The 14,075-nt window shown below is 42.8% G+C and overlaps 1 protein-coding gene across 1 annotated transcript in view; it reads left to right on the forward strand.

The window, feature by feature from the left end:
• The window catches only part of LOC130040472 (E3 ubiquitin-protein ligase TRIM38-like), a 34,565-nt gene extending 24,363 nt beyond the window's left edge, over positions 1–10,202 (forward strand). Inside the window, exons 5-6 of the transcript XR_008794996.1 lie at positions 5,231–5,353; positions 10,102–10,202. The gene's annotated coding sequence lies outside the window, so the exon portion shown is untranslated. The remainder of the gene's footprint in view (positions 1–5,230; positions 5,354–10,101) is intronic.
• The last annotated feature ends 3,873 nt before the right edge of the window (positions 10,203–14,075 follow it).

A 14,075-nucleotide genomic window follows, 5' to 3' on the forward strand; every position in this document is an offset into this window, starting at 1 on the left:
GTCAGGTGAATGAGTCCCATTGTAATTACTGGTTTGGGCATATCGAATACACAATGGATAGCTTGCCAGGCTCTGCTGTGCGGGTGGAATACTCTCTGTAGCTTGCCAGTCTTTCTGAGAGGGATAGAGGCTTTTGGGGCGACCTCTAATCGCCCTCATAGGTGTTACCACATTTGAACCCTATCAAATATGGTATGGCAATTCCGGAAGATGGGTACTTAGTATCTTATGATGTGTCTGGTGGTTGGTGGAAGCAGACAGAGCAGGGTAGGGTGGGGCTCCTGATTATAATCCCTTTATCATCTGTGGTTGGTGGAAGCAAGCAGAGAATCTCTGTCCCTGGGCCCATTGAGCCTGGAGTCCAAGGTCTCAGAGAGTTCCGCTTACCTTGTTCTGTGGGTCTTCAGTCGTGCGTCAGTCTTGGCAACTATCGCCCGATCTGCCTATTGTCTGTCATCTACAAGTTGTTCACTCGAGTCATCCTAAATAGGATTGGCAGAACACTAGATGAAGGACGACATTGCGAGCAAGCCGGGATCCGCAAAGGATTCAGCACCATCGACCATATCCACACGATAACCAAGCTCATTGAGGTTTCTCAGGAGTTCAAGATGCCGCTCTGTCTAACGTTCATTGATTTAAAGAAGACCTTTGATTCTGTTGAGATGGAAGTGGTCATTGAAGTCCTAGCCAATCAGGGCATTCAAGCTCAATACATCAAGATCCTCCGTGAACTGTATTGCGGGTTCACTACCAAGATCTCACCATTCTACAAGAAGTAATCATCGATGTCAAGAGAGGGGTTAGGCAGGGTGATACCATTTCACCGAAACTCTTCAGTGCCACCCTCGAGAACATCATGTGACGACTGGAATGGGAAGAAATGGGAGTGAAGATAGATGGTTGGCAACTACACCACCTCCGCTATGCTGATGACATTGTTTTAATAACACCAAACATCAGCCAAGTGGCACAAATGCTGGCCAACTTCGACTGTGAATGTGGAAAGGTAGGACTACAGCTGAATCTTATGAAGACAATGTTTATGAGAAACAGCCTTGTTCCTGATGCCCCATTCACTCTCAACGGAATGACCATCTCCAAATGCAACAGTTATGTGTACCTAGGTCGAGAGGTCAACATGTCAAATGACCTTGCACCCGAGTTGCACAGGAGGTAGAGAGCGGCTTGGAACGCCTTCAAGAGCGTCGAAGAAATAGCTAAGAGGACGAAGAACCTCCGGCTCTGGGCACATCTCTTTGATTTCACTGTTCTTCCTGAATTAACATATGCCTCAGAGACCTGGGCCCTATGCAAACAGGATGAGAACGGTATTCGGGTCTCCCAAAGAGAAATTGAAAGAGCTATGCTTGGAATATCACGTTTCACTCAAATGAGAGGAAAAAATCCGGAGTTCCGACATCCGTCAGCGATCAAGATTCAGGGACGCTGTCTCGTTTGCTGTCTCTTTTGCCAAGGTGTCAAAAATCAGATGGGCTGGTCATGTAATGAGATTTAAAGATGACTGCTGGACTAGAGCTGTTACCTACTGGATTCCACGGGATGTCAAAAGACCACGTGGCTGCCCACCTACCAGATGGTCAGACTTCTTCATCAAGATCATGAAAGATCGGTTTGAGGCTCTTCATGTTCCTAGAGTGAACAGATGCTATTGGGCCACACTAGCACGTGACAGGGACAAATGGAGATGTTATTGGCGCCTTCTTGAGCTAATAGACGATTAACGGGAAGTCAAGTGATCAGTGTAATGCAAGAAAGGGAAGTGATTATTATGGAAAGTGCTGCAAGTGATTTAAATTTTTTTAAGTTTCTTCACATTGACACTTAGAATATTTCCATAGCGTTGGTAATATCAACTAAAACTCAACTTATTTTTGAGTCAGACTGGTGATTAGGACAAATAATAGGGATTTTAATTAAGGGACTTTAAAAAGTGTTTATTTATTTATTTATTTATTATTAGTGAAACACCATGAGGTGTGTAAACACAAAAAGGCGCACACAGCAGCAACATTTTATCTCTCCTGTCGCCCATTTCGGTAGTTTCACACCACTTCCCCCAACTCAGGGAGGTCAATGGTGATGGTCAGGCAAAGGAAGGAAAGGAGGGCCAGGTTGGTTGGTGTCAGTTGCAGTTTATTCCAATCTCATCTCCATTCACCTCTCTCTCTCTCTCTCTCTCTCTCTCTCTCTCTCTCTCTCTCTCTCTCTCTCTCTCTCTCCTATCTCTTTCTCTGCTTCTCCCCCACCAAGCTACTTCACTCTCCTTCTTGATCCCCCTTCTTTCTCCTCCTGGCTCTGGATACTGGATCCCCTTTCTCCTTCTGACCTGGCTCTCAAATCTGGATCCACAGCCCCCTCTTACCATCTAGTTAAATCTCCACGCGTGAGGGGTTGGGACTTACACATAGGTGTGGTCGCACTCAATAGGGGTAAAGTTCTTTCCCTCAGGGGAAGCCGCTTCTAGGAAAGATTCTCATATGGCAGAATGTCCCATCAACAATGGAATCCCGTGGGTGATTCTCCTCTCCTTGTCCAAGAAATGTATAGGCATTCATAATTTTAATCCTTTTATGTGAACATAGTAAGAGATACATTAAGATTATAGAATTGCTCTCCTGGGCAGTCATCTAGATCTCAGACTACAGTGCTCAGGCCAGATTAGTCTTTCCTGTCCCTAGCAGGGTCATAGTCTCATCGTTACTTTTGGATCATGACAGCATCTGTCCATCATCAAGCCTTAACTTATAGTTAAGAATCATGGCACTTTGGCCTGGCCCATTTCAGTGTGAGGGTAGCTCACAACTTGCTCTGGATCCGTTCAGTCCCTCATCGAACTCTGCTTTTGGGGTGCTAGGAACTAAGAGCAACGGAGGCTTAAGTCGAGAAAGCACATGCCCTGGAGTGAGTAATATTCGAAGCAAATTCAATTCCACGTCACAAAAGCATAATATTAACTGTCTTTCTGTATCCATATAAAAAGGGCATTGCTTTTTTTAAAAAAAAAATTATTAGTGAAACACCCTGAGGTACAGTTGTAGACTTACTAATTTTTGTGCTTGGGTTTCAATTATACAATGTTCGAGTACCCATCGCTCCACCAGTGCCCATTCTCCACCACCACTGATCCCACTATCCCTCCCATTCAACACTTTCCCAATCACACCCTGCCTCTGTGGTAGGGTATTCCCTTTTGTTCTCTCTCTCCTTTTGGGTTCTGTGGTTTGCAAAAGAGGCATTGTGTGGCAATCATGTTCGGTCTATTGTCTACTCTCAACATGCATCTCCCCTCCTGGGAGGATCCTCCCAACACCAAAAAGGGCATTGCTTTAAAGTAAACTATTCAATTGATATAAAGAGAGGAGAATGGCAATATTAGCTTACAATAAAAGTTCAGTGTCCTAGAAGGATCTGACCTTACAAATTAACAAAGTCTGATTAGGGGGAAAAGCTGATTAACTGCTTGGGGAGGAGAGTATATAAAAGAGGTTACAGTTAAACAAAGGAATGGTAGGGACTCGGGAGTACTGTGATGGGTGTAACCTGATAAAACTAACCTCCTTGTGGCAAGGGAGAAAGGACAAAATCAATGTTATCCTACATTGAAGTACAGTTGTAGACTTGCAAATGTTTGTGCCTGGGTTTCAGTTATACAATGATCGAGTACCCATCCCGCCACCCGTGCCCATTCTCCACCACCCATTGGTATCCCAGTATCCCTCCCACCACACTCCCATTGCCCTCTGCCATCCCACCCCCCCCCCCCTCTGTGGCAGGGCATTCCCTTTTGTTCTCTCCTTTTGTGTATTGTGGTTTGCAATAGAGGTATTGATTGGCAATCATGTTCAGTCCATAGTCTACTTTCAGCATGCATGTTCCATGCATGCTCAATGATCATTCCTGGTGGTACTTAGCGAGACCATATGTAGTTCAGGGAATCAAAGCTGGGTCAGCCCAGATCAAGGTAAGAACCTTACCCACTATTGTATTTCTTTGGCATGGTTTACATTTCTTCATTTTTTTCAGATTGGCACTTTGAATTTTCTCCATCATTTAGGTAATGTCAACTGAAACCCAACTCATTTTTTCATCAGGCTCATCATGAGGACAAGTTGTAGGGATTTTAATTGAGGGATAATTTATAAAGATGAGAAGTAGGGTAGAGAACAAGGAATAGTCCAGCACCCAAGGCAGAAACGGGTACACAAACGTCATTGGCCTGTGCCTCAAGTGGCAGGTAGAGAGCGCTGTGAGGGTGGGAGAGTGTGACAGGGGAGAGGAAAGCAGAGCCTGCCAGTCAGCTTGGGAGGGCCATGTCTACTACACACTGCTACTCAGTTGCTTTGTGCCCCAGGGCCTTCTCCTCTGCTTCCCATTAGTTGAAATAGCAGAGAGAGATAGGGAAGAGGGCCGGGGTGATGTGTCCACAGCGGTCAGTTTTTCAGGGAGAGAGCCAGATGGGAAAAGTGGATAAAGGAACATCGAGAACATCCAGTACAGGAAATATTTCTGCATAGGAAATTTAAGTTAGTGGGAAATCAGTTCAACTCCTTGTATATAAAACAGTGAGTGACTGACACTTTCCAAGTGGTAACTAGAGACATTAACATTCTAGGGGCTAAGGTGATAGTAAAGAAGTTAGGACTCTTGCCTTGCACGTGGTCAACCCAGGTTTGATCTCAAGCATCCTATATGGTCCCCTGAGCATCACCAGTATTTCCTGAGTTTTCAGTCAGAAGTAACCCCTGAGTATCGCCAGCAGTGGGATTGCCACTCCCTAAAAAAAAAAAGCACAAAACATTCCACTGTTACATTAATTTTGAAAATTGCTTTATACACTCAGGATCACACTTAAGTTTATCATGTTATTTTCCTGTTATTTTCAACTGTGATCACGCAGTTTTCATGTATGTTGATCAAAGATTTATTGTGTGTTACTAATTTCCATAAAATATTATTATCTATTATAAGAAATTAGAGTTTATATTTAAAATCCATAGGATTATCATGTGATTGTGACCTGGGTAAAATTATAGGTCTTTAATCTCAATCTATGATTTTGTCTATTTTCCTTCTGATACAGATATTACAGATTTTAGTTAGAGACAGAATAGTCTTATTTCTTATTTCTGTCTCAATATTCTATTCTATTCTATTCTACGACTATATTCTATTCTATAATTATATTATATTCTACGATTTCTCATAGAAGAAAATGGACTGACTGCAGCAAGGAGTAAACTCTGAACTCTGCATTGTGTGGCCAAAAACATAAAAGCCAGAAAAACACCCAAACCAATCAAACAAAAAACCTCTTCTTGTGACCTTAAAGGTAAGATTGCTGCTTGTAAGGCTTGTAAATCTGCCACATGGTGACTTGTTGCCAATACAGCTCTTTCTCCAAACATCACTAAATTTCTTCATTCATGGTGACTCAATACTTTTTAAGCTCTATCATCAAAGAAAAAAAAAAGAGAGAGAGAGAGTTCCTAGAAGCCATAGACTTTTATAGGGTTTTAACGTAAAATCTTAGCACGCAGAAGGTTGTGTGTTCACAGCCTCTCTGGACAGCTCTTTCTAACCCACCGTGTTCGGTGCTCTTGAGCCTTGTGTGTGGCCTGGATCAGGACGGCTGTTCTCTCTCTCAAGCTTGAGTCCCTCTCACTGTGACTCTGGATCTCTCCCACCTGGGCCTACAGTCTTAGTTTATATAGCAATCACTTAAGGGGTGACGCAAAGGTGGGTTGAACATTAACAAATCAACAAAGTGAGGTAAGACCACTCCTCCAGGAGATTAACTCAAGGATAAAATCTCTTCTAAAGAGATTACTCTAGATTTCTAGGAGATCCGCTCAAAGGTGGGATCCCAACAAGGATGTGTTCTTCCCTCAGTTAATAATCTACTTAAATAGTTGTAATAAATCTACTTCTAATAGTTCTAGCAATTTCATTCTGTATGAGCACATTAAGAGATAAAAACTTAGTTTGGTTCTTTCTCAGAACATCTCACTATACATTCCACAGTCATCAGGCCAGGTTAATCTTCCTAGCCCCAGCAGGGTCCTAGTCTTGTCATTACTTTTGGATCATGACAGCATTTGTCCATGATCATGTCCTCAACTTATAGTTGAGTATTGTGGCGCTTTGGCCTGGCCCATTTCGATGCCAGGGTAGCTCACAGCTTTCCCTGGGTCCATTCAGTTCCTCGTTGGGACCCTGCTTTTGGGGTGCTAGGAACTAAGGGCAACTGAGTCAAGACAGCAGATTCTCAGGGGTAAATATTATTTGGAGTCAATCAACTCCCAAGTTACAAATTATAATATTAACTGTCTTCCTGTGCCCATACAGAAAGGACATTGCTTTAAGGTAAACTATTCAAAAGACATAAGGAGAGGAGAAAGGCAATATTAATTTATAATAAAAGTTCAGTGCCCCGGGATGGATGTGACCTGATAAATGTAAGCAACCTGAGGGAGAACAAAACAGTGTTATCCTATACTTTATCAGGTTACAAAATCAATATACAAAAGTCCATGACTTTTCTATATACAAATAATGAAATAGAAGTGAGATATTTAACAAAAAAATTCTGTTCACAATAGTGTCTCTGAAAGTCAAATACCTCAGAATCAGTTTAACTATAGCAGTGAAAAACCTTTACAAAGAAAACTACAGAACACTACTTCAAGAGATAAAAGACGACATGAAGAAATGGAGACACATGCCCTGCTTATGGATTGGGAGGATTAGCATCACCAAAATGACAATCTTCCCCCAAAGCATCATACAGATTCAACGCAGTCCCCATTAGTATACCCACAGCAATTTTCAAATAAAAAACTCCTGAATTTCATATGGAACAATAAGTCCCCATAAACAGATAAAGAAATACTTGGGATAAAGTAGATGGGTGACTTCAAACTGTACTAGAAAGCTGTAGTAATTAAACAGAACTAGAAAGCAGTGGTAATTAATAAAGACAGGCCCTCAGATCAATGGAATTGAGTAGAATATCCTGACACAGTGCCTCAAAATTATGATCACTTGATCATTGATAAAGGAGCAAGAAATATGAAATGGAATAAGGAAAGTCTCTTCAACAAGTGGTGCTTGAAAAACTGGACAGCTACATGTAAAAAATTTGAACTCAAACTTTTTTTAATTAGTGAAACACCATGAGGTACAGTTGTAGACTTACAGACTTTTGTGCTTGGGTTTCAATCATACAATGATCGAGTACCCATCCCTCAACCAGTGCCCATTCTCCACCACCAATGATTCCAGTAGCCCTCACACCTCCCACCCTATCCCCCCCACACACCACCACATCTCTGTGGCAGGGAATTCCCTTTTGCTCACTCTTTCCTTTAGGGTATTGTAGTTTGCAATAGAGGTTTTGAGTGGCCATCGTGTTCGGTCTATAGTCTACTTTCAGCACGCATCTTGAATTCCGAGCGGAACTCAAACTTTCTTTCATGCCATGTGCAAACGTCAAATCAAAAGGGATTAAAACCTCAATACCAGACCTGAATTCATTAGGTACATACAGGAAATGTAGGCAGAATTCTCAATGACATTGAAACTAAAGCATCCATAAGGTTGAAACACCACTGACCAAGCAAGTGGAAGTGAGGATAAACAAATGGGACTACATTCAACTAAGAAGCTCCTGCACCTCAAAGAAAACTATGTCCAAGATACAAAGATGGCCTATGGAATGGGAAAAAGTATTTACTCAACACTCATCTGATAAGGGGTTAATATTAAAGACATATAAGGCATTGAATGGTAGAATTTTAAAAGAAAAATGCCACGCAAACCTATGCTTTGTATGGAGTCAATCCAACGGTTTGATTGTTTATTTCTCAAGGTGAATATTCGGATGATGATCAGAGAACAATTTGGTAGGCTGGTAAAGAACCTGGGTTGATCATTTGCAAGGCGAGCACTCTAACCAATGTACTATTGCTGTGGTCTCCAACACTGGTTTGATATCCTGCACCCGTTGAGCCCACCAGTAGGGTTTGCTGAGTGCAGAGCCAGATAAATAAAGAATACACAAAGCTCAATAACAAAGACAATAAATCATCCCATCAAAAATAGGGGAAGATGATTAATAGACATTCCCCTCAAGTGTTCATGTGGTCAGCCAACACACTTAGGAAAAAGTGTTCTTTGTGACCTTTTATCAAAAAGAAAATCAAAACCATACAAGTGGTACAACATGGAAAGTATCATGTTAAGCGAAATGAGTCAGAAAGAATGGGATAGACACAGAAAGATTGCATTCATCTGGGGAACATAAAGTAACAAAATAGGAGACTAACACAAAGAAGTGGCCGACGTTAGTACCAGGAATTTTGCTCCATGACTTGGAGGCCAGCCACATGTGCTAGGGGAAAAGGAAACTCAGATAGAGAAGGGAGCACCAAATAAAGGGTGTTGGGAGGATCCTCCCAGGATAGGAGAAGCATGGTGAAAGTAGACTATAGACCAAACATGATTGCACTCAATGCTTCTCTTGTAAACCACAGGACCCAAAAGGAGAGAGAGAAAACAAAATGGAATGCCCTGCCCCAGAGGCAGGGTGGGATGGGGGTTTGGGTGGTGGGAGGTTCGCTGGGACCCATGGTAGTGGAGATGGGCGCTGGTGGAGGGAAGGGTACTTGATCATTGTATAACTGAAACCCAAGCACAAAAATTTGTAAGTCAATAACTACCTCATGGTGTTTCACTAATAAAAATAAATAAATAAATGTAAAGAAAACAAAAACAATATTACAATATCACAATATCATCTCCCACTACTGAGAGTGTCACATATCAAAAAAGACTGGAGGGAGGATACTACTGGCAGGCTGTAGTGACAGAGGAATTCGAATTCACTATTGGTGAAAATCACTTCTTTGTAGAATGGTGAGATCCTGGTAGTGAATCCACAATACAGCTCATGGAGGATCTTGATGTATTGGGTTTGAATGCCCTGATTGGCTAGGGCTTCAATGACCACTTCCATCTCAACAGAATCAAAGGCCTTCTTTAAATCAATGAACATTAAACAAAGCAGCATCTTGAATTCCCGAGAAACCTCAATGAACTTAGTTATCGTGTGGATATGGTCAATGGTGCTGATTCCTTTGCGGAACCCGGTTTGCCCGCATGGTTGTCCTTCATCTAGTGTTCTGCCAATCCTATTTAGGATTAGTAGAATGAACAACTTGTAGATGACAGACAATAGGCAGATCGCGAGATAGTTGCCAATGTCATGGATTACTGGCGCCCGCTCGAGAGAATTGACGACTAATGGGAAGTTAAGTGATTAAGTGATTGGTGAAAATGTTCTCTGGCTCAGGCACAAGAGAAACAACATAAAGACTTTTTTTTCCAGAACTAAGAACAAAGACCTAAGCAAGAGTAAACAGGAGCTAAGGCTCTGATCCCATATGTGGCTGATGCCAATTTAATTTCTGGCTCTACATATAGTTCCTCTGAGCATCACTAGACTCATCTCAGAGTACTTCGTGGAGTGCCCCCCCACTGTGGCTGATCCATTACAGGCTCCACAGCAGACCTACAGCATTTCCCCACAGCACAGAGTGGTGGCTCTCAGCTGACAACACTCCCTCTGTCCATTAGTTGTTCCTGTGCTGTCCTGAGCACTGAGTCCTGCAGAAGGACAGTGAGGAGGAAGGACAGAGAGAAGAGACAGGGGGAGGGGCTGGAGTGGGCCCGTGCCTGATGCCCAGAGCCCTGTCATGGCCACACCCACTTCCCCACATCCTCCTGGGCTCCTTCAAAGAATCAGGAACCTAGAGGAGCAAAGAAAAGCTAACCAGGAAGAATCCTGGATACCCCTGGGCCTTTGTGGCAAAAAGTGCCAAGATCTGAAGTCAGAGTCTGGGAGCTGAGCTGTGGTTCCTGCTTAGACTCAAACTGAGGACACAGAACAGTTTCCCGGTTATGACTTGTCCTCCCTCTTACTGTTCGAGAGGGTCTTCAAGTACCTGTCCCCTAACTTAAGGGCAAACTCAGCAGGAAACCCACTGGCAACTTCTTTCATTTCCTGCCCCTACCCTACAGGGCTCTGCCTCCCCACCCCACAGTGGTTTCCTGTCTGCTTTTAATTCAGTGGCAGTGAACTTCCTTGCCAGGCCTGAGTGAATCTCAGCTACAGAGGAGACATCAGGGAAGAAGCTTGTGCTGTCTGCTGTGTGGAGAAGGTACTGACAGTCCAGGCTGCATTATGCTGTGTGTATGTGTGTGTGTGTGTGTGTGTGTGTGTGTGTGTGTGTGTGTCAGGGCTGGACTTTGCTTCCTTGTTCTCTTCACCTTTTGCTTTCACTTTCAAGAGACTCCACTTCTCCTCTCAGGGATGTGAGGCACTTGAAGGCCCCATAGTCAACCCTCAGGGCTCAGAGGAGGGGAGAGTTTTCTCCCCAGACCACAGAGCCCCTCAAAGGAAGTAACTGGCCTTTGATGAAAGTTCCTATGGAGATTCTCCTGTGTCTAAGAGAAGAGCCCTATGATTAGAGAGAAATTGCCTTTCTAGTAACTTCAGCTGAATCCTACTTTTTCATCTCAGGACTGTGTGTTGGAGGGAAAATTTGTTGTTATGCTTTATCCTTCCTTTACTCGCCTTCCCACCAACTCTCCACTGTGGGTTTGGAGCACATGCCCAAATCAAAAGTAGCTGGCAGCCTTGGGAGCAGGACAGTCGAGCTACTGACCAGGTTCCCCTGTCTCTGCATGTGAGGTCCTCCCTGGTGGACTCTGGGGGACCAGAAGCCAGTGTACCCCACAGACTAGGCCATCCCCATTGTTCCACACCTCTCTACATCCTGGAGCTGCCAACATTCTCTCTTCCGGTCACCCTGAACCTCAAGAGGAGACTAAGTCACCTCCTGATTCTCCAGGAACAATGCTCGCATCCGAACCACCCATTCTCCTGGCTGCTCTTTGAATTCTTATTCTCTCAGGTCACGAAAGGTTAACTGAAAGGAGACATTGTCCCTCTGGTTGCCTTGAAGACGTTCATTCTCAGGAGCTCAGATGACATCTCTCTCCTCTACATAAAGAACATCAAGAGGACTTGATTCTGCCAACCACTCACATGTGGTCACTAATCTGAGCTGCAGCTCCGGTGAGAGAGTAAGTGCAGACAGTGACCAGACATGTGAGTCCTCCCCCAGGACTTCACATTGAAGGGATCACACTTGATCTACAGTGAAAGGCTTCCAGTGGCTAGATCAAGGTAAAACTGAAATAGGATGTTGCTTCAGTACGTAAAAAAAAGCTGATGTATTCACTCTGTGCTAGTAACTTCTATAATGAAACAATTTCAAGTATTCCTGACAGCTTTTGTTAACAGGATTGTTCACATTTTTTATTAGAATTCATATTTTTAAAAGTACTTTTTTCATATCAAAAATCTTTTTTAATTTTGTTTGACTTAACTGATGACTTCGGCTGGAGGTCTTCGAAAACCTCCAGGACCAGCCACCACCATGCTGAGACCACTCTCCGCACACAGGAAGGTACTGGCAGAGGGACAAATCCATGCGGGTTCTGGGGCCAAGATCTCCCAGCCTACTCGGATTGGAGCCGAGCATCCTCCACCCAGATCCTCCAAATTCCAGTAGGCGGGGGTCACACCCACCACCTGGCCCCCTGGCACTGTGTAATCCCATCAACGGCCAAGACTCAGAGACTATAAAATATAGCTCCCGGAACAGCGCGGCCGCATTTGCAGCTGCGCGACATCTTATCAGGACATCTTTTTATGACATCTTATTATCTCATTCCTACTTTGGACAAACTTGCAGGCTATCAAATGTAGCCTGCCCACAGGGCAGAGTCTGGCAAACTCCCCCCCCCCACCCCGTGGCGTACCAAATATGCCAAATACCAGTAACAATGATGGGTCTCATTCTCCTAAAGAGCCGTGAATATAATCTCAGGGCTAGGATGAAGGAGACGTTACTGGGGCCTGCTTGAGGCAATCGACGAATAACAGGATGATGAAATGAAATGAAAAATGAAACTGATGACAGGACCTGATCAAAGGAGTTAAAGGGGAAGCAATATTATAACTAGAAAATGCCACACTGCAACTAGAAAATTCCCACCAAATAGCCAAAGCAATCCTAGGAAAAAATATAGAGTGCCTCACTTTCCTCAATTTCATCCATTTCTATACAGCTGTATTAGTTAAAAGTGTGGTGCTGGAATAAGAACAGACTCTCAGATCAATTTAATAGAAATCAGAATCCAGAGATAGATGCTCAGAAATATGGAAAATTAATCTTCAATAAAGAAATAAAAAGAAGTGGAGGAAGGAACGCCTCTTCAACAAGTGGTGATTGAAAAACTAGTCAGTTACCGGCAAACTAATAACAATAAAAATAATAATAATCATACACATTCCTAACACCATGCACAAAATTAAAAAAAAACAGATTAAAGACCTCTATCTCCGACCAATATCCAAGAAATAAAAGACGACATGAATAAATGGAGACACATCCCCTGCTTATAGATTGGGAGGATTAGCAACACCAAAATGACAATATTCTCCCAAAAGCATCATACGGATTCAAGGCAGGCCCCATTAGTATACCCACAGCATTTTTCAAATAAAATACTCCTGAATTTCATATGGAACAATAAGTCCTCATAAGTAGCTAAAGAAATCCTTGGAAAAAGTAGATGGGTGACTTCAAACTGTACTAGAAAGCTGCAGTAATTAAACAGAACTAGAGAGCAGCGATAATTAATAAAGACAGACCCTCATATCAGTGGAATTAAGTAGAATATCCTGACACAGTACCTCAAAATTATGATCATTTGATCTTTGATAAGGGAGCAAGAAATATGAAATGGAGTAAGGAAAGTCTCTTCAAGAAGTGGTGCTTGAAAAACTGGACAATTACGTGTAAAAAATTTGAACTCAAACTTATTTTTTTAATTAGTGAATCACCATGAGGTACAGTAGACTTACAGACTTTCATGCTTGGGTTTCAGTCGTACAATGATCGAGTACCTACCCCTCCACCAGTGCCCATTCTCCACCACTAAAGATCCCAGTATCCCTCCCACCCCCACACCACATCGCTGCCACCCCACCCTGCCACTGTGGCACGGCATTCCCCTTTTCTCACTCTTTCCTTTAGGGTGTTGTAGTTTGCAATAGAGGTTTTGAGTGGCCATAATGTTTGGTTCTATAGTCTACTTTCAGCACACATTTTGCATCCCGAGCGGAACTCAAACTTTTACTGGTGCCATGTGCAAAAGTCAAATCAAAAGGGATTAAAACCTCAATACCAGACCCAAATCCATTAGGTACATACATGAAATGTAGGCACAATTCTCAATGACATTGAAACTAAAGGCACCCATAAGGTTGAAACACCACTGACCAAGCAAATGGAAGTGAAGATAAACAAATGGGACTACATTCAACTAAGAAGCTTCTTAACCTCAAAGAAAACTATGACCAGGATACAAAGATGGCCTATGGAATGGGAAAAAAATATATACTCAACACTCATCTGATAAGGGGTTAATATCAAAGACATATAAGGCATTGAATGATAGAATTTAAAAAAAAAACGCCATGCAAACCTATGCTTTGTATGGAGTCAATCCAAGGGTTTGATTTTTTATTTTTCAAGATGAACACACTGCTAATGATCAGGGAACCATCTGGTGGGCTAGAAAATAACCTGGGTTTATCATTTGCAAGGCGAGCACTCTAACCAATGTACTATCGCTGTGGTCTCCAACACTGGTTTGATCTCTGGCACCCATAAAATCACCTGAGCACACCAGAAGGGATCCCTGAGTGCAGAGCCAAATAAATAAAGAACTCACAAAGCTCAATAACAATGACAATAAATCATCGACGACTCTCAAAACTTAGAATTTGATCTCCCATTTGACCCAACAATACCACTCCTGGGAATATATCCCAGAGAGGCAAAAAAGTATAGTCGAAGTGACATCTGCACTTGTTTGTTCATTGCAGCACTTTTTACAATAGCCAGAATCTGGAAAAG

This window comes from Sorex fumeus, unplaced genomic scaffold, assembly GCF_029834395.1.
Source record: "Sorex fumeus unplaced genomic scaffold, SorFum_2.1 ptg000094l, whole genome shotgun sequence".
Classification (NCBI taxonomy): domain Eukaryota; kingdom Metazoa; phylum Chordata; class Mammalia; order Eulipotyphla; family Soricidae; genus Sorex; species Sorex fumeus.